At 40.3% G+C, this 21143-nt stretch overlaps 2 protein-coding genes and 2 pseudogenes across 3 annotated transcripts in view; 3 read left to right on the plus strand and 1 right to left on the minus strand.

The window, feature by feature from the left end:
- LOC111940938 (uncharacterized) overlaps positions 1–21143 on the plus strand; it is a 776486-nt gene that overhangs the window by 580396 nt on the left and 174947 nt on the right. The gene's annotated exons all lie outside the window — the stretch shown is intronic.
- The window catches only part of CHD1 (chromodomain helicase DNA binding protein 1), a 365725-nt gene that overhangs the window by 65590 nt on the left and 278992 nt on the right, over positions 1–21143 (plus strand). The gene's annotated exons all lie outside the window — the stretch shown is intronic.
- On the minus strand, positions 461–9349 carry LOC147648163 (syncytin-A-like; annotated as a pseudogene). The gene is made up of 4 exons (XR_015281153.1): positions 9322–9349; positions 8711–8896; positions 7408–7519; positions 461–6103 (listed from the first exon to the last, which is right to left on the minus strand). The product of XR_015281153.1 is annotated as a syncytin-A-like (transcript).
- Positions 9940–12341, plus strand: LOC147648164 (uncharacterized; annotated as a pseudogene).

Here is a 21143-nt window from a genome sequence, read left to right on the forward strand (position 1 = left end):
GACTACTCTTTGGTTTTTTACCTTATGGATCATCTTGTGGATGGGGATTACAGCATTTTGATTTGTCTGATACTGCTGGCAGTGCACCATTGAGGTGGCAATTGGTACCAGTTGTTTTTCTACTTTCAGGTATCTTACTTGTCATGGGGTGACTTTACCTTTAAGACAGCTCCGGGAACTGGGGGGAAGCTGAAGCTGCTGGAGGCTGATAGTAGGTTTTTTTTCTGACCAATTATTGGCCATTTCTGAGAATTGGCGGCGGTTTTAACCATTGAGAAATGAGATCAACTTATGAACACCACCTTAAGATGTAAAGCCAGGGCTCTTTTGTTCTCTTTGGTTTCTGGCTTCTGACGAGGGAGCAGGCTCTGTGTCGGCCTCTTCCCCCCAGCTCCAGGCCAGACAAGGCCGCTGAGGGCGGGGGGAGGTGGGGTGGGGTGGAGGAATGGAGCTGGCTGGCCTGACTTGGTTTGCAGTTTCTGCTGCTGGACTGAAACGTGACACCATGAACATCTGCAGCTTTCCAAGACTTTAACTCCTTTACTACCTGGATGAGACTTAGAGATTACTTCTTTTCCCAGAGAGAGAGAAGGAAGAGAGAGAGAGGGATAGTCAACATGAAGAAGACATCATAAAGCCATCAAAGACAGTGAAGAAAAGAATCAGATTTTAGAAGGAGAAGAGAGAATAAGATGATGATTTAATAGCTGAAATATTTTTCTGTTAAAGCTATGGAGATGGACAACAGTGTTCTGAAAAAAGCTCCTTTAATTCATGACAGAGTATATTGGGAGGAATAAAGTGTTCAAAGTGTGGATTTTGAGCAAAAGGTGGAGTAATTATGATACAGTGAAGTGCTAGAACAGAGGGGGGAGAAGTAATAGTTGAGATTTGGGGCCTTGAGAGGCAAAGAGAAAGCTTCTGTTTCCAGGGAGGCTCACAGAGACAGATGAAGAGAACTTTTGCCTTTGAATAACTCATCCTTATAAATGACATCCCTAGACTCATTGACCCATAACACACCTCAGAGTGATGTGAAATGGGAGGAGAGAACTGATGGCAGATTTCCAGGGAGCTGGCATCAGAAAAATAGAAAGCTATAAAGGAAATAGTTTTCTTGTGAGAAACTCCATAAATTGGCAGAAGAAGACTTCTGTTTCTCTACAAAGACTGATGAAAAGACTGTAGCAAGAATTGGGACTATTTTAAACACCAAAGTTCCAAAGTTTTCTGTCTCTATGTTGTCATGTAAACAAGGGAATGGTTGGGTAGTGGGGGAAAAAAGGGTTTTCTGGAAGTTTTATTCTGGTGTTCTTATTCTTGTAGTTTTGTTAATAAACTTTCTTTATTCCTTTTAAGTTTTAAGCCTGTTTTGCTCTTGTTCTAATCCATATCTCACAGCAAGAAATAAGTAAGTTTTCTAGTAATTTTTTAGTTACTGCTTTATTTATTTGGTGCATTGGCTGGGAAAGGAAATTAGCAAATCTAAACCACTACATTACTGCAGATGGGTTCTCTGGCTTAGACAAGGTGTTCAACTGTTTGACGTTCTCTGTCTTTACAGCTTCTATCTTAAATGCTTACTTGAGTTTCTTTGGGTTTTTAAAATACTCACTTCGGAGAAAATCTATGCTGAAAATGCATGGGGCCTCTGGGCTAGTCACATCAGGGTGTGTTTTCCACTCACTTCCACTCAGGCTTACATCAGCTTCTACTAAAGTTTTGTGATCCCCCTGTCACATCAGTAATAGGAACAGATTCTGCCCCCACATCTCGTGATGGGATTAACGTGCACTGCACACCAGTGTCAATTAAGGCTTCGTATTTTTGTGGTTCTGATGTGCCAGCTTAACAAATGACACAGTCTAAAAGACACGTTTTTTCCTAGCCTCTACCTGGTTAGAGGCAGGGCTCCTCTAAGCTTGGTTATTTTTTTTTTTTCTGTGCATATTTGTTTTGGAGGTTCTTTCAAAGGGATCAGACATGTTGTTATCATATTTTGCAGTTTGACTACAGGCTAGTGGAGTGGCTTTTTTTTTTTTTTGGTGGAACTTCTCTTCTGAGTCTTGCTTATTTATGTACTTGTTTTGCCAGAGCAGCAGTAGATTTTCCATCATATCTCTTCATGTTTTTTCTACAGTCATGCAGGAAGAGCTACAGCTTAGCTCATAGTTTTTTCTTTTTATCTGGAGAACTTCTGTGTTGAGTACCAGGGCTCCTGGTCTGTACTGTGCTGTGACTGGAAGAAGGTTTTCTCTGAGTTTCTTGAGATTTTCTTCTATTTTGTCTTTGAATTTCTGCAGACGTGTTCTCACAGCTGCAATTGTTGCCTGTATAGGGCCATGCACAGTGTCTGCGTATGCTCGGAGCATCTTCGCCATATCCAGCACGGTCTCTTCTCTGTCATCCCGCTTCATCGTTGCTAAAGCAGAAAAGTATTCTTGTGGCCCAAGTCGATCGAGTTTTCGCCACATCACAGATGTGCATGGTACTAAGTCTGGATTTCTAGTGTTTAAGTTATTCACAATGACAATCTTTACTACTGTTACTTCTCTCAAGAACTGAATTCTTTGTTTTGTGATCTTCTAATGAGTTTGTTGTATATAGAGATTGTCTGCGTACTGATATTTTTGTGCCACACTTCTCAGGACCCATTTCCGGAGACTATAAGGGTCAGCCCCCCTCATCATTCCTTGGTCGATAACCGGATCATGTGACAGGGACCCCAGATGCTTCGCTTCAGTCCCGTCCAGAACTGTAGCCTCACCTGCAGCATCCCACAGACAGACTAACTAATTAACTACAGATTCATCAGGTCATCGAGTGTAATCCTTTCTTAGGCCATGAAGGTCCTTCAGGGAGAAGGGCTCACCAGTGCCTTCTGATTTTTGGTCAGTTGCTGGTCTTGAGGGTCCTTCTCCCGCATCACCATTATCATCATCTACTGGCCGATCGGTTTTGGTTTTGAATTTCATGCTTCTCATGGTAGGAGCAACAGACACTGGCTTAGGCTCACCGTCTGGTTTGGCTGCTGTCTTGGGTTCACTGTTTGTTTTAGTTGCTGGCTCGGCTGCAGCTTGAGTGACTGGGGTAGCTGCTGATTTATCTCCCTGCCCTACAGTATCTAGCAGCATGCAATAAGCATACGCTAGGGCCCAGCTTATTGCAATGATATTTTTTTTTTTTCCTTTAGAATTATCATAGTAATTTTATTCTAGATATTTCTTTACTTTATTTGGGTTTTGATTTTGTTCACGTGAAAATTCCTAGGCTGGGGCATGAGAAAATTTCTTCAGGGTCCAGCTCATTCTCTCTTAGTCTCTACACTACTCAGTATTTCTTACACCTGAGTCTACTTCTGGGGAAGGGGTCTCGTTATTCTTCTGGATATCACAGCCCTCACTCTAGAGAAGTTGTAGACAGTATGGAGGAAGCTTAAGAGCTGAAATACTAGGAAAGTGATATCCTTAACACTCAGGGGAAACTGGATATTCTCAAAAAGGGACATAACAGATTCAAAGGAGAAAAAGGAAAGGAAAGGGTGAAAAGCTTCACCTCTTGTTCTTCTGACAAACTGGGTGTAGTTACTAATAAACCCCCAAAATGTGCTATGGGATAGGGAGGCAGGGTCAGAAGAATAAACTCTAAGCCAAACATACTTGGCAGAAACTTCAGTACTTCTATGAACTTTTTATAAATTATCAGCGAGCCCAGCACAGTAACTATTCTAATCTGTGTTCTTCTACTGTAAAAGAGGGAAAAGAAAGATATTAAAGCTTTAAAAAATTTAGGGACTAGATTTACATGAAGACCTCCACCCTGAGAGACATTATGCATTTAGACAACATGGCTACTGACTGCTTTATTTCAATACAGAGTACATAAAACCAAAATACAAATTAGTAATCAGTACAGGTTTTTCTACTTTCTCAAGCCCCACATTGAGCTCCAAGAACTGTATTTGTCCTAGTTCAGGGCAAATTTGGGAGAGAACCTCCAAATGGGGTTCCCCAGGAAAGCAAAATTCAAACTACTCCTCTCTCTAACTGGTTTGGGAAGAAAGAGATTTCTTTGGAGAGCAGTGGGAAAAAAATGTTTATTTAACAGAAAATTGAATAATACTAAACAATAAAACCTCTCACTGTTCAACAAGATGGCAAATCTCAGAAGAAAAGTCCTTTTCATGTGGTGCAGCTCAGCTCGCTCAGGTTCTTATCAGTCCCTCCGGCGCCAGAAAATGCCGAGGCCCAGGCCCTGGTGGGCCACAAGTGTGAGCTCCTGGGATTTGTCTGAGGGTTTTTCAGTCCAGAGCAGGTTTGAACAGATCCAAGGAAAAAGAAAAAAGTCTAGGGAACTCCTCTGCCTCAGCTAGCTAAAACAAACTAAAAGCTGAAGAGAAGCTCTGTCCTGCTATCTCTCCATGCTGCAGACACCACAGTCCAGCAGCAGGATGTGGGGGAGTGATGTTTTCTTTCAACAAAAACTGCGCACTTCTTCTCCTCTTTCGCTTTCAGAGCCAGTCTTAAAGGTGCAGAACTTAATATATAACATAAAACAGGCGATTGAGGATACCAGTATCATAAAGTCACCCCTGGACACATACTCAAAACAAAATAGTTTATATAGTATTATATATATTATATAGTATTATATATATATTATATAGTATTCTATCTTTGTCAGACAGGTTATGCAAAACAAACCATTTTGAAAATTACATTTTTAAGCAACATTATTATTGCAAATTACATGTAAGAAATTACATTTAAGCAATATTATCACACGTTGCACAAATGTAATACAAGATACACTACAAAATATATATTTTGTTTGTGGTTGAATGCAATTTCTCATAGGTACCAATGGTTTAACTACCATGCCAGAAAGAAAAACAAATATTCCTGACAACTGGACTCTGGATTATTGACACAAATGTCAGAAGAATCACTAAAACTGACAGCAGTTTAACTTCTAATGTACAACTCTGATGAGTTCGGCGGGAGAAAAACAGCAATCAATATGAGTGATCAGCAAGTCTCATTTATTGGTAACTCTAAAACCACTTATATAGCATCAATAATTAGGCTCATACATAGTGCAAAAGCAAGCTCATTCTTGGATGTTTCATTGAAGGTCAACTCCACCTAGTTCCACATTCCTGCGATCGCTCATCTATGCTGAATCTACATTCTTTTGATCACAGTGTCCTGTTCTCAGTTAACAGCTATCACTAAGGTCTTTCTGACCTTGCAACATCTCACACCAACTGTACTCTATTGTTGTTTAACTTCTTCTCAGCTAACTGCTGCATGGGAACATGACCTTTGCTAGCTAGCCATTCCTCTATAATTCCCTGTTTTCTTTTTATAAAAAAACTGCAGAAGTAGCTGCCTTCTTGATCATGTTTTGCAAACATTGCAGCAAGCAAGGAATAAACAATAGTATAATCACAATGATCAATATAACAATAATTGCCATTTGTGCCAAATGTTTTAACTATCCTGTGAGACCTAGGCATTGAAACCATTCGTCCAATGGATTTGTTTCCACGGTTAATTTTTTCATATTTTATTGTAATTGTCGAAGATGAGCATGAATAGACACTGAATGTTCAGAAAGATTCATGCAACACATCCTATCAAGGTCCTCACAGCCATGGCCCTGTGCTCATAAAAAATCAATAGCAACTCTATTCTGCAAAACAGCATGTCTAATACTGTTCATGTCCAAAAGCAAATCAGACAAAACCTTTGATGTAATATTTACCTGTTTTCCTGTCCAACATGCCAGTTGTCGTAACTGTGTTAAGGCTTGAGCACTAGATACTCCGGGTGCAAAAACAGATGACACAGTTACTGTAGGAAGCTCCCAAAGTTCAACCTGATCTTTACATTCTGGCCCCAGTTGAAGCACACTTCTATTTGTTTGTAACCTGCTTCTATTGGCTCTTAATAGCTGCTGTATAGTGGGTGCAAACAGTGTCAATTTCTCAAAATAACAAGGACCTCCATAAATGTTTGCTGGCAGTCCTTGCCATGCATGATCTCCACAAATTAAGAAAATCCCAGGTGGTATATGTAGAAGTATACTGCTAGAATTTAGTCTGTGCAACCAATTGCCACAATATGTATTGTTATTTTGCAAATATAACAAACTTCATGGAGAAATATTTGTACCATTTGGCCGATAAGAAATTTTTGCATGATTATTCCCAACTCAATTGACAAAAGTTAAACAATAATTGCTAGGGGGTGAGCCTAACAGTCTTAATTCTTGTGGTTCTGACCCAGTAACCTTTAAACCTGTAGCAATGTACCAATTTTGAGCACCAATGGGATTTGCTGGGATTAAACCTGTGTCACAGATATTGATCCTGAATCTACCTGATGGAATTTCACATAATGTTTTGTTTGCTTCCTTGGCTGTTTTCCAATTCTTTGTCCAGTTTTTAAACACTGTGGCATTGAGTGAATCATCTAAAGGTGCACCCAGTAAACAAGTTCGAAAAGGATCTGAAGGGGTAGCCATTGAAAGGCAAAAATTATCCTGTCCAGTTTGATTAGCCCATATTACCCACATATTTTGTCTTTCAGCAATGTCAATCAAAAACTCCTCATTTCCCTTTATCATGGTAAACCACCACAACAACCTGATCAGGGGTAGTCCTTTAAGGACCTTAAAAAGATTGCGGCAGTTCAGCCAACATCTTGGGTGGATCCCATACGAGATTTTGCTTCCCTTTTCTTTTACCCCTCTGCCTCGCCCGTCAATTTGATTGCTTGGAATCACAGGGTGTTCCATCTTCTCTGCAGCAAGGATAACTTTCAGGGAAAGACCCTGCCGTTTTAAGAATTGCTCCCAATTTTTATTTTTTACCCCGGAATATCACACCCGATTTGTGTAACTGTCTTAGGACAGTGTATTGTAGTTATTTCAATAATATATGGTAAAGGGGTATTAGGATGATAAAAATAATTTTCTGGATTTATCCCAAAAGCATATATCTCCCACCATCTCTCAGATCCTTTTTCAAATTGTCCTGTTTGCACATCTTCCTGCAATGCAATCTCAGTCAAATTTCTTTCAAATCTGTAACACTCTGTACAAATTCCTCTTGGGGATTGACCCCCCCTTACAATGTGCCCACCACTTCTCTTTACACACTTTACAAATGTAACATACAAAAGGATAACATTCACACTCTGATACTGTACACAAGATTCGCATATGAGACTCCATCAGGTCCTGTCTCTACGTTGATGGTGGAGAGTGAGAAGTATCTGCTGAATTTTCTGGATCAGCTGAAGGTAAATCCCTGGGATCAGCAGGTTTAGTCCATCGGCTTGGCACCCAGACAGGCCCTGTGGGGGTAGACACACAAAGATAACCACGTCCCAAATAGAGTACTTTGCTAGGACCTCCCCACAGACCTGTTTTTGGATCCTTATAGTGAACCCATATTGGACTTCGGGTTTTCTCTGCTTCAGGTGCACTATGACGTACTGCTGCAGGCAAATCACTGTTTCCAAAAACACACAGAAAATTTAAAACAAATAAACAATGCAATAATCATTCTTGTGGATCTTTGATCTCCCTAAATTTTTTCAGATACTATTTAAGGTACCGTTTGCTTGTTCTACTATTGCCTGACTTGTGGGAGGATGTGGAATTCCTGTTATGTGTTTGATTCCCCATGATCGCATCACCTGCTTAATTCTGTTACTACAATAAGCAGGTCCATTGTCTGTTTTAATGGAACGTGGAACTCCAATAACTGCAAAACAACTTGCCAAATGTCACTCAACATTCCGTGCTTTCTCACCAAATTGAGCTGTGGCCCAGATGTAATGACTATAAGTATTGATGGTAACATTTATGTATTTAACTCTCCCAAACTCTTCAACATGGGTAATATCCATTTGCCACAGCTCATTAGCTTGTAATCTTCTAGGGTTTACTCCAAGACCCAATCCACTGCCTTGATTGTGAAAACTACAAATGGGACATGCTTTAACAATAGCCCGAGCCTCCTCCAAAGGTATCTGAAACTCCCGATGGAGACCTTTTGCGTTTTGATGAAAGATGGCATGAGCTTCTCTAGCTAATGTCTGTGGTGGGATGGGGCTATTTTGTGACAGTGAAACCAATTAGTCTGCCCTGGCATTTCCCTCTCCTAGACCCATATCCCATTTGTGGCTACAAATATGAATAATATCAAAGGCACCAGTCCTCAACTTTACTGCTCTTTGGAGTTGCAAAAACAGTTCATATAAGCAAGGGTTTTTTACTTCCTTTATGTCTGCATTTTCAATGCATTCACTTACTCCTGCAACATATAAAGAATCAGTTACCACATTAACAGGGCCTTTAAACTGCACTAAAACCCAAACAACAGCAACTAACTCCAGAGTTTGTAATGTGTCCTCCTTTTGAACTGGAATAATATGATGATTCCACTATGGATGCTAGCTTTGGAGCAGGCTGCAGGCCCATGGCCTCTCAGTCCTGCCTGAGAAGCTAGCCTGAGAATTTCATAAGAGGATTTCAAAATAATCCTCAGAGACAGAAAACAACTGCCAATTGCTGTTTGTCTGTCCTTTTGTTTTCCTTGCAGGAGGGAGTCAGGGGGGTGGTGAGCCCCCCTGACCAATGATGGTGATGTAGCACTTTGCTAACCAATAAGAGTTTCTTTTCTGTACTTTCCACGTACCAGTCTGTAAAACAAGCCTAAAGTAATAAACCAGAGAATTCTCGTGTTGTGCCTCCTTTGAGAGCCTATGTCGTTCTTTATAGCCGTTCCCAATCGGAACGACCTTCCACTGTCTTTGTGAATCTTGCCATGTAGCAACAGCTGTGCGAGATTTCTTTCCAGCATTGGTGAACACTGTTGATGCCCCTGGTAACAGCACAAATGATCGTTTGGGCTTCTCAATCCAACTCTGCTGGCCTATCCATCATAGTGGTATTCGGGGCACTTCCTCAGTACTGATCACACTGCTGTTGTCAAGCAATGCTTCTTGCAATGTGGAACTGTGAATTAAATACCAATCTAAATTGTCTTTTTTTATTGGTATCTGAATTTCAGCTGGATCTGCACTTAAAATTTGCCATAATCGCTTCGCCCTTGCTTTATCAAATTTGCTAAAATTTCGGTTTTTTGAGTCAAAGAAAAATCATTACATCTCTGATGTAGTGGTGGTAACAACCACTCTAATACCCATATGTCCCCTGTTTTCTTTTGTTGCTGTGTCAGGGCACCGATGAGATGTTGAGGTTCAAACCATACAGTAAGATTAATGTCCAGTTCTGGATCTCACCTACGAACAACACCTGTCTGGATACAGTCCATTATTTTATTGAGAGGTCCCTGTTGTTCATTGGTGACTTGTATAGGTGCTGTAGGATCGGTACCTTTTAACAGGTGTTAGGGCTTTTGCAGATGTGCTTGGCTTGCAGCCTCTTTACAGAGCATGCTGAGCCTTACAGTGAACTGCCAAAGAAAACAAAGTGATAAATATTCCTGCTTCTGAGAAAGAACAAGGATCAAACAAAGGTCTGCAAGCATCTAGTAATTTGCTTTAAGATAAGGATAGTAATGTGTTTAGAGAAGAACGAAAACAGTGTTATAAAATAGAGCTATAAGTTTGTATTATATTTTTAGATGCTTGGCTTAAACTATATAAGTAATGAAAGAGCAAAAAATAAAAGTCTCAGTTCTACTTCATATTGGTGTGCTGTCTGATTCCTGCCTTAAGATTGGACTTAATATCTGGGGACCCTGACGTGATGAGCTTCGGTCCCAAGTGTGAACAGTCAGGCATAATCTAAGGGTGAGAATGAGAAGAATCCCACGGCAGTTGCGACTGGACGTCCGAGACAGACGCGTGTGGCCACAGATTTGACCGGTGAGTCAGCAGCCTTGAGCTGGAAATTGGTGGGATGGGCAATGCTGTATCAGCCGTGGAGAAAGCTACGATAGAAGCCTTGCTCCAGATGAGTCAGAAAGCGGGGACTGCTTTAAATCGTACGCTTCTGACAGATTTATTATTTTGGGAAAAGCGGCAGGGATTAATCACTGAGAATGCCAATGTTTTTACTAATGCCGCCTGGAAAAGGGTGGGAGAAGATTTATGGCAAGCTGTACAGTCTGGCTCAAAAGAAGCTAAAGCTCTAACGCAAACGTATCGTCAAGTTAGATTAATGATAGAGCAGTTGGGTGCAAAAGCTGTGATCGAAGCAGCTGTGAAGGGAGTTTACGCTGCAGAAGGAAAAGCAGCTGAAAGGTCGAGTAACAAGCAGCCAGGGAGTGAAAATAACTGTGATCAGAGTAACGAAACTATTCCTACCCCTCATATGGTTGCTGCTCCAGTGCGTAAGGGACCCTATGACGATTTGATTCCACCATGGGATGGTAATTCCCAAGTCCCGCAGATAGCGTCCCCTGTAAACCCCTCAATGCCACCCTTTGTTCCACCGCTGCCTATGGAAGTAGATCCAGTGTCAGCTCCCCTTCCTCCTGATTCTGATACTGAATCGGAGGCATTAAAAACTCTATTATCACAGCAAGCAGGAGTTATGACGTAGCTTTTACAAGAAATGTAACATTTAGATCGAGATGCAAAGTCTATTACTGTAAAACAAGCATATAAAAAGGCACACGTGGCAATTGTGAGTGAACTTAAGAACACTGAAAGTCAATTAGGAGATCTAAATGATAGTGTGCCAAGACCTTCCCCTTTAACACCTAAGCAGCCATCTCCGGGGCCGTCACAATCTTTGTCATTAAGCAAATGCAAGGTCCTTTTGAATAATGTGAAAGATGGGGAATCGTCTGTGGAGAAGGCTGATAATTATCTTTGTTCTAAGTATGGAACTGTGGCTTGAATAACGCCAGAGGAAAAGAGAGAATTAAGAGAATGGCAGCAATGATGTTCTCCCCATGTTCAAGCAAAACAAGACCCACAATCGACAGGAGAAAAATTATCGCAGTGGATAAGTGGGGAAAAAGATTAAGACAACCCCCCAGATCCACCAATAGATCCAAAATTTGATATGGCAAAAAGATGAAAAGGGGTTGTGACTAATGCAGAATTAAGTGGGAATTTTCAATTCTTTTCTGCGCCACTTATTACTACACCAGGGGAGACTGGGAACCATTAAATTGGACTTTAGTATCTCGCTTGCAGAAAGCAGTGATGGATTATGGAATTGATAATCGCCTGATCAAGAGGCAAGTAGAGGTGATAATAAAATATCAACAGCTAGTGCCGGCAGATATAAAGGGTCTATTTGAAATGTTGCTTGAGCCGACTAGCTACATGTTATTTCAAGCAAAATGGCAAGAGCGCTTGGAAGCAAAACAAGTTGAGAATTTAGATTTGCCAGTTGGAGATCTGAAGAGTGGAGAAGCGTGCAGCTTCCCTGGAACAGTTAATGGGCACGGGTGTTTATAGTGACCCACAAGCTACACTGAATACTTGTGTATTAGCACAATTTAAGGCTGCTGCCTTAGAAGCCTTTTCAACACTGCTGCAAGTGGGGAAACCTCGTCAGCCATACTTACAAATCATGCAAAGCCCTGTTGAGCCTTTTCTCAGCTTTGTCGACAGGATTAAGGAAGGGGTGAAAATAGCACCAGATGTTCCATGTGACATGAAAGATACCCTAGTAAAGGAGATTACTGTACAAAATGCAAATCGTAGTTGTAAGAGATTAATTGCTGCCTTGCCGGCTGGACCGACATTAATGCAGATTATTGAGCAATGTTCACGCGCACCTCTAGAAGAAGAGAAGGAAAAGGCCATGATCCATGCCTCCGCTTTGGCTGCGGCTTTGCAGAAATTTCCCTTGCAAGGAAAAGGGGATAAAGGTGCCAATCCTAATTTTTTTTTAATTGTGGCCAACCTGGTCACATTCGAAAAAATTGTTCAAACAAAGGAAAATCTAATGCTGTTACCCTACCAAGCGCTACTTTTATAGGTACTTGTCATCATTGTAATAAATTTGGGCACAAAGCGACTGAATGCCGATCAAAATTTAAGAAAGATGGAACACTGCTGCAACCCATTCCGGGAAACGAGAAGAGCCGCGGGGGGGGTGGGGCGATCCAAAACCTCCCGACAGTTATGGCTGCCTCTCCCACATCATATCAGCAACAAGAGGCAGCGCCGGAGCCGGAGCCAAATGGCTGTGGCAGACACCTTCACAATCTTAGCTACAAAAGATCATGTGATCCCTTCAATAGAAGAAGGACCTTTAGGTTATGGTCTCTCTGCTTTATTGATTGGAAGATCATCAGCATCTCGAGTTGGCTTTTTTGTGTTACCAGGACTTATAGATAGTGACTACACAGGAGTCATCATGATAATGGTGTCAACATTTAATCCTCCCGTAACAATACCCAAGGGCAGTAAAATTGCACAATTAATACCCTTTAAAGCACAAGTTCTGAGACCAAATCAAGACAAAATTAGAGAAAAGGGAGCTTTTGGATGTACCGGAATGGCTGTAATGTTTGCAGAAGCTGTTGGACAGAACCAGCTAACTAGGCTAGTTACCCTCACTCATCCTGAAGATAAACAACAAGTTTCAACAGAAATTATGATGGACACAGGTTCAGATGTAACCATTGTGCCTCAACAACATTGGCTTAATAGCTGGCCATTGAAAGCTGCATCTGTAAATATCTCAGGAGTAGTGGAAACTGCCCCCACAATGGAAAGTACCAAATTTATTCGACTAGAAGATGCAGAGAAAAATTTTGCTTTTGTGAAACCTTATGTAATGCAAACATCTTTGTGGATACTAGGATGTGATGCTTTAGCACAATGGAAATTAACCCTTACAACTCAGGTGTTTTGAGTGCGGCCACTGAGCAAAACAAATCCCACACCATAAAACTGACATGGAAAACAGATGACCCAGTATGGGTTGCACAGTGGCTGCTTCCCATTGAAAAGGTGGGTCATTTGAAAGAATTGGATGAGCAACTCCGCCTCAATCATATTCATCCTTCTACTAGTGCCTTGAATATGCCTATCTTTGTGATACAGAAAAAAATCAGGAAAATGGAGATTGTTACATGATTTGTGAGCAGTGAATGCTCAGATGCATCCGCTAAGAGATTTGCAACCTGGATTGCCTTCCCCTGCAGCTCTTCCTAGGAGATGGACAATTTTAGTAATAGATTGAAAAGATTGCTTTTTTAGCATTCCCCTGCATGAAGATGATTGTAAACTCTTTGCATTCAGTGTACCAGTAAAAAACAACAGAGAACCAATGTGTCGCTATGAATGGACAGTGTTACCACAAGGAATGAGAAACAGTCCTAGGATATGTCAATGATCTGTAGACCAGGCATTGGACAGGTGGAGAACAGATCATCCTGAAAAACTAGTTTATCATTACATGGATGACATTCTCATAGCCTCTGAACAACCTTTGTCTGTTCAAGAAGAAACTGAACTGGTTCGAGACCTGAATGGGTAAGGTTTGTCCATAGCTGAAGAAAAGATTCAGAGAACAGAACCTTGGTCTTATTTAGGAATGCAAGTCAGCAAAACGAGAATTAGGCTCAACAAGCTTGCTTTGCAATATCAAATTGATACAGTACGTGATGTTCAGAAGCTCGTGGGAGATATCCAATGGCTAAGGAACTGGGCAGGTGTCACAAATGAAGATTTAAAACCATTGTTTCAGCTTTTTCAAGGTTCCAAGCATCCAGCTTATCCGCGGACATTGCAAGAACCAGAATTGACAGCCTTACAAACCATTGAAGAGAAAATAGCAAACACAAAAGCATATAGATTTCAACCTCTGCTTCCATTGTGCATATATGTTAGAAACCAAGCCGTTGAAATAGCAGCTGTTATTGGACAAATAAATGAACAAAACCAATTTTTTCTTTTGGAGTGGGTTTTTACCACATTTAAACCATGGACTACAATCCTTAAAAGAATTGATGGTGCTGGACAATTGATACTAAAAAGCAGATGCCGAGTACGCCATGTGTTTGGCCAAGAACCAGATAAAATTGTTGTTCCTTATGATTTGCTAGATTTGTTAGATGAATGGATGTTGTCATCTTTAACTTTTGCTACCGCTACTCATGGCATTGAAAGTGATAATCATTTTCCCGCACATCCTTTGTTTTCGACACAATTGGTGTTTAAAGGAAAAATATTTTTGACCCAAAAACCTATTTGTAATGCTGTAAATGTGTTTACTGATTCTGGTGGGAGAACAGGAAAATATGGTTATGCTATACAAGATAATGATAATTGGCATGTTCATGTTGAAACAGATTACAAGAATTCTGTTCAAATTTTAGAGTTAAAAGCTGTTTTGTTAGCACTTACTCATTTTAATTTTGAACATGTTAATTTGATTACTGATTCAGTTTATGTGGCATCAATTACCAATAGACTTGAAGATTCACTGTTAGGCAGCTTTTCAAACCCAGTTCTTGCTACATATGTTACTGATCTTTATAATTTGGTTAATAACAGAAAACACAAATTATTTGTTATAGCAATTCGTAGTCATGCTACCTTGCTTGGTATATTTGTGCAAGGAAATGCAACAATTGACACTACAGTAACAGCTGCTGCAACAGAAGTTGATTCTGACAAATATCAGAATGCAACAAGAGCCCATTCCTTTTTTCATCAGTCTGCTAAAGGCTTGCAAAAAGAATTTGCAATCTCAAATCAGATGCCAGGGCAATTGTTGCAGCTTGCCCTGTCTCTGCTAGAATTCCTCCCTTACAAAGTGCTGGCACTAATCCTAGAGGATACAGCCGCGCCTTCTTTTTCAAACTGATGTTACCATTTCTGCACCATCTAGGCATCTGAAATATTTACATGTGACAGTTGACACATATAGTAAAGCAACATGGGCAACAGCGTTATCGAATGTAACTGCTAAAAATGCCAGAAGACACTGGCTGGAAGACTTCACAGTACTAGGTGTCCCTCAAGAAATAAAAACAGATCATGGCCCTGCCGATACCAGTGCCTGTGTGTAAAAGTTTTTTAACTCAGTGGAAAATTAAACACACTTTTTTTGTTCCCTATAATACCACAGGCCAAGCCATCATTGAATGTCGTCAAGACCTTAAGCGACTTTAGTCTGTTTTGAAAAAAGAGGTGGAGGTCATATCTCCTTTGGAAACACTACATAAAGCTCTCTATGTATTAAATTGGAAGAATCCTGTAAGTGACCATACAAATCACCAACAATATTTGCTTCCAGTAAGTTTTCATTTTTCTCCTCCTTCGGATGCCTTGGTTAGGCATGAAGTGTCTGTACAGATTTGGGACCAAAAAGCAAACAGCTGGCAAGGGCCAGCCAGGTTTTTAACCTAGGGTCTTGGATATGCTTGTGTTTCCACAGGATATAATAACTTTTGGTTGCCTGCTAAGTGGGTGAATATTGAATATTGAATATTGAATTCTGGATATTGAAGCAGAAACCCAAAGTCGCTGGCAGTGGAGACAACGACTTGCCCCAATAATTGACCTCCTAGGATAACTCATAAGAAGAGATAATCTGGGCACACCATCTACAATCAACTGTCAAGAGCTAGTTGCTGCATTGCTAGAAAGGAAGCGAAGAGAAATTATTCAGCCAAATTGTGGTTGTAGTGGTTGGCTGACATCTTATGTATATTTAGGGTAATTATTTCAAACATTTTATTCTAAAGATAGTGTAGAACTTTTTAGGGTGTAATAGGTGTAGAAGACAGCTTCAATATAGCTATTTGAGTTTGTTAAGACAGTAGCCAAATAATTTTGAGTTAACTTTTGATCAAGCAATAGAATTATTTGAATGTGAAGAAGAGCTTAGATTAGCACAAGCCTATGTAAATTTAACACAATTAGTAAAAAGAGCAAAATTTATTGTATTTACTAAAATAGCTGATTCCAAATATCGTATTTTGTGTATGAAGCATTATGAAGAGTATTATAGCGATAATGAACCTTTGTGTTTTGATGCCGTTTGTAACGAATCAAGGACTAGAAACTCGAGCTAATTTTTGGGTTACATGGGCCAATCGAACTAACAGTCCTGCCTTTTGTTTACACCTGACAGCAGCTACTGATCCTTTTCGCACCTGTTTAGTTGGAGCTCCTGGGTATAACCTTGGCAATTTTAATGGTTGTGCCACCAACAATTGTTCTACTGCTAAAAACACTAGTCATTGTACTGCCATGCTATTAGCAAGTTTAACTAAATCTTTAGTTACTCTTTAGCCATGGGATCCTCAAGAACTAAATTTTCTTAGTAGCAAGCGATTCCACCGCAATGAAACTGGATGTGTGAAATTTGGACATTGGAACCTTACTGGTCGTAAAATGCTTTAGCTTACCCCAAAACAACCCGAATTAGCAGATGCAAAGTTTTTGTGTCGACATCAATCCTATGCCTATAGTTCTCATGTTCATATTTTCATAGACGACTCTGCAAAAGCTTTACCCCCAGGAGTTTACCTTATTTGTAGAGATCGTGCATGGCAAGGTATTCCGAAATACGCTCAAGGAGGTCCGTGCTATTTAGGTACTTTGGCAATGTTAACACCTAATGTCAAAACTTTGAGATCTCTCAAAGCAAATAAAGTTAAAAGAGGTATATCTACTTTGTCTCCTGATTGTGATGAAGGATCATGCTGAAAAAATTACTGTTAATCATAGTCCTTTAGATGAATAGCTAGAATCTTAGAGAATTACCTCTTGGATAAAAGAAATTGTTAAAACAATTAGTTGGATTTTATTGATTGTTATTATTGTGTTACTTGTAGGTCCATGTTTGATCTGTTGTTTGTCTGGCCGTATATCAGCCATAGCTGATTCTGTTTTTGAAAAAAAGAGGGGGAAGTATTAGGGCTTTTGCAGGTGTGCTTGGCTTGCAGCCTCTTTACAGAGCATGCTGACCCTTACGGTGAACTGCCAAAGAAAACAAAGTGATAAATATTCCTGCTTGTTGAGCAAGAACAAGGATCAAACAAAGGTCTGCAAGCATCTAGTAATTTTCTTTAAGATAAGGATAGTAACGTGTTTAGAGAAGAAATAAAACTGTTATAAAGTAGAGCTATAAGTTTGTATTATATTTTTAGATGCTTGGCTTAAACTATATATGTAATGCAAGAGCAAAAAATAAGGTCTCAGTTCTACATCATATTGCTGTGCTGTCTGATTCCTGCCTTGTCGTGGTTTTAAACCAATAACTAAGAAAATTACTTACTTCTTGCTGTGAGATATGGATTAGAACAAGAGCAAAACAGGCATACAACGTAAAAGGGAAAAAAAAAAAAGTTTATTGACAAACCACAATAATAAGAACACCAGAATAAACTTCCAGAAAAACCTTTCCATCCCCTATCTACCTACTATTCCCTTGTTCACATGACAACAGAGACAAAAACTCTGGAACTCTGACGGTTAAAACAGTCCCAATTCTTGCTAGTCTTTTTACCAGTCTTTATAGAGAAACAGAAGTTTCTTCCTGTTAATTTATGGAGTTTCTCACAAGAAAACTATTTTTGTTATAGTTTTCTATTGCCCTAATGTTAGCTGCTCAGAGCTGCTATTATTAGAGTTCACTCCTCCCATTTTCACATCACTCTGAAGTATGCATGGGCCATGAGTCTAGAGATAGCATTTTTAAGGATAAGTTATTCAAAGGCAAAAAAAGTCTTCTTCATCTGTTTCTGTGAGCTTCACCAGAAAACAGTTTTCTCATTGCCTCTCAAGGCTTTAAATCTCTCAACAGTTTTCTCATTGCCTCTCAAGGCTTTTAATCTCCCAGCACTACACTATACTATAATTACTCTTTACTCAAATTTACACTTTGAACACTATTCCTCTCTAGATCCTATATCATGAATTAAAGGAGTTCTTTTCAGGACTTCATTGTCCATCTCCATAGTTTTAACAGGGAGATATTTCAGCTTAATTAAAGCATCTTCTTAATTCTCTACCTTTTCTGAAGCTTCTTTTCTTTCCTGTCACTGGTAGTTTATGAAGTCTCTTTTCATGTTGATCTCTCTCTCTCTCTCTGGATAAAAAGATTAATCCGCAAGTCTCATCTGGGTAATGAAAGAGTTAAAATCTTGCCCAGGCTTTTGTAGATGGTTCGGAGATCTCTGCCGAACAGGAGCTGGAGCCGTCTGTGATGGAAAGTTCCTCATGGCTGCTCTGGAGCGTGTAGTCGCTGCTCCAACTTGCTGCAAGACCAGGGCCTCTCTCTTTCTTCACTGGGCAGTTTTTAGTGAATTAGTTACGGCAAAACCTGCAGCCGAGCCAGAGATGGGCTCGGCCTGGCCCGGGCCCGAGGAAAACCTTCCCCAGGCCCCCCCATCTCCCGGCCTGGAGACGGGGCAGGCCCGGCCCCATCCCCGCCCGGCCGCATGGCCTGGGCAGGGACGGGAGGCCTGGAGCTCCGCCACCCTCCACAGCCAGGAAACAAAGAGAACCCAGAGAGCTCTGCTTTTACATTTTAAGGTAGGGTTCACAAGTTGATCCCACTTTTCAATGGCCTAAACTGCTGTCAATTCCCAGCAATGACCGATAATTGGTCAGGAGAAAAGACTCCAAGCACTTCCCAGCAACTCCAACTCCCTTAAAGGTAAAGTAACTCCATGACACCCAGGTATAGGGCAAATTTAGAGAGGAAATTTCTGAAGGGGTCCCTCTAGAAAATACATTCAAGCAGCCCCTCCCCCCACCAATCTGGGAGGAAAATCTCCTTCTAGAGAAGTGGAAAAAACTATTAAACAAGCAAAGTAATTTGCTTCACAAACATGAAAAAAAGAATAATATGAAACAATGGAACCTCTCATTGTTCTGAAGAGATGGCAAGTTCAGAAGATCCTTGTCATGTGGTGTAGCTCGGCTCTCTCAGGTTCTTATCAGTCCCTCCGGCACCTGAAAGTGCTGAGGTCCAGGCCCCGGTGGGACACATGTGTGAGCTTCTGGGGTTTGGTTGGGTTTTCAGCCCAGAGCAGGGCTGATCAGTTTCAAGAAAAAGAAAAACCACAGTCTGAGGAACTTCACTGCCTCAGCTAGCTAAAAACTAACTAAAAAGAAAGGAGAGATCTGTCCTGCTGTCTGTCCGTGCTGCAGACAACACACACCTGAAGCTCTTACCTCTATGTTTTTTAATGCAGCTGAGAAAAAAATTCCACCACTTTTCCTAATCCCCCCATTTTCCCTCCCCGTTTCACTCTCAGATCTAGTTTTAAAGGTGCAGAACTTATTTCTGGGCTAAACAGATGGATGGGGATACCAGCATCATAAAATCATCCCAGGACAGCGATATGTACAGAGTAGATTTACTCTGTACATGAGTAGATTACATTCTGTCTATGCTCCTTTGTTTCTAAAAGAAAGTCCCACATGCCTTTTTTCTTTGCCACCTCAGGATATATGTTGCATTGCTTCTAAAGACCAAGAAGGAGCTTGGGGAGGTATAGTAAAAGTTTTCAAGAGCAAATAGGTAATTTTGAGGAAAATTCCTGCATGACTCAAGCAATATTGTATTTATTTTTTATTTGCTTTTATTTGGTAAGTTAAATGCATGTAATAAATGGATAGGGTGATGTTGGCTCTTGTGAATGCTAAATATGTACTATAAGGTTAAAAGAAGTTCGGCTAAGATCTGGTGTTTTCATGTAAGTTTTGTAACATTAAACAACAGATCAACAGAAAGTTGATCTCTGACCATTGGGAAAGTGGAAGCATGAGTGACAGCATAGACAATGAGAGGTGGGATGAAGGAGGAGCTGGGTCAGAAGAGTGTCATGTGCATGAGTGTGGGGTGGGTCAGGTTACCAGGGGGTTGGCTGGTCAGTAGTATATATAAGGATTGTTGTACATGTGTGGGCAGTGTGCCTCTGGCTGCAGCTAAGCACCCAGTGCTGTCCCTGTTTTCTTTTTCAGTCTCTAGTTGTGGTTCAATGTTAGAAATTAAATTTGAAGTTTGACAACTAGGTCCCTTGAATTAATAACAGTTAATTAAATTAATTAAGTTAATTAGTAAAAGAATACAATTTAGTGAAAAATTTACAATTGATAGATAGAATTTGCCAGGAATTCAGTACAAATAAAGCATAAGCAAAACCAACTGGGGTGCGGAGGCTTCCCACCCTGCCTCACATACAAAACAAAGCACTTCAAGCTAACCTTACATTCTGTATGCTTATACATATTCATGAATATTTCCCATAAGTTTCCTCCTATTTCTGATTTTCCTGACTTTACATCAATATTGTTCATGGCACACACTTCACTTGTTGTTAGGGGGTCTTCAGTTTTCTTTTGGTGGTCTTTTGGCAAAGGCTTCTCCTTTTCCTCGTTGTCCTTTGGATAACCTTTCAGGTTTGCGCCTACGTACTAAGCATTGTGTTACATAAGTCTACTCATTAGTCTGATATTTACTGACTTTTAGGCCCAATGCCTAAAGTGGTTCTAATTTTGTCCCTCTCAAGGCCGTTTTCGTCTTGGGCCATCACCCAAACTACATCCTGTACCTCAGTTTTAACATGTACCATCTGTAAAGGGGTGCATCTCTCTTGGAACACTGATTCTTTTGATTGCTTCTAATAATCACTTAAATAACAGTTACAATTTAGTTAGCACAAATCAATTCCATTTATTACATTCAATAAACCTTTTAAAATTTTAGAAAGTAAGGCGTTTTTTCTCACAGTCAAGAAAAGTAATATGGAAATGGTTGCAGATTGCAAAGAAAGATCTTTGGTGTGAGGGAAAATGTTCAGTTGTTGAAAAAAAATTCAGTTCTATAAGGTGTCACTTACAAAGTTTGAAGGTGTTCCACAGGGGTAATTATACTGCCTTGGAGAGGGGCAGCAGGGGATGGTGTGGAGTGGCATAATCAGGCCAAAACAGTTACATAAATAGAACATAGTAAGAGCTGTACAGTACATTTTTTTTGTTGGAATTACAAGCAGAAAGCTAACAAAAGGTTCAGTCCTGAGCTATTTACATAGGTTTAATTACAGTCGAGGCAGTTAGCAGTTCAGGACTTGAATCCCTGCCATTTGCTAATTATCACTTTGCAATATCCTGCCAAAAACCACCTCTGGTAGCCTGAGAGAGGCAGAGTTATCCAAACAATGCCTGCAC

Source organism: Cyanistes caeruleus, chromosome Z (assembly GCF_971803275.1).
Source record: "Cyanistes caeruleus chromosome Z, bCyaCae1.hap1.1, whole genome shotgun sequence".
NCBI lineage: Eukaryota > Metazoa > Chordata > Aves > Passeriformes > Paridae > Cyanistes > Cyanistes caeruleus.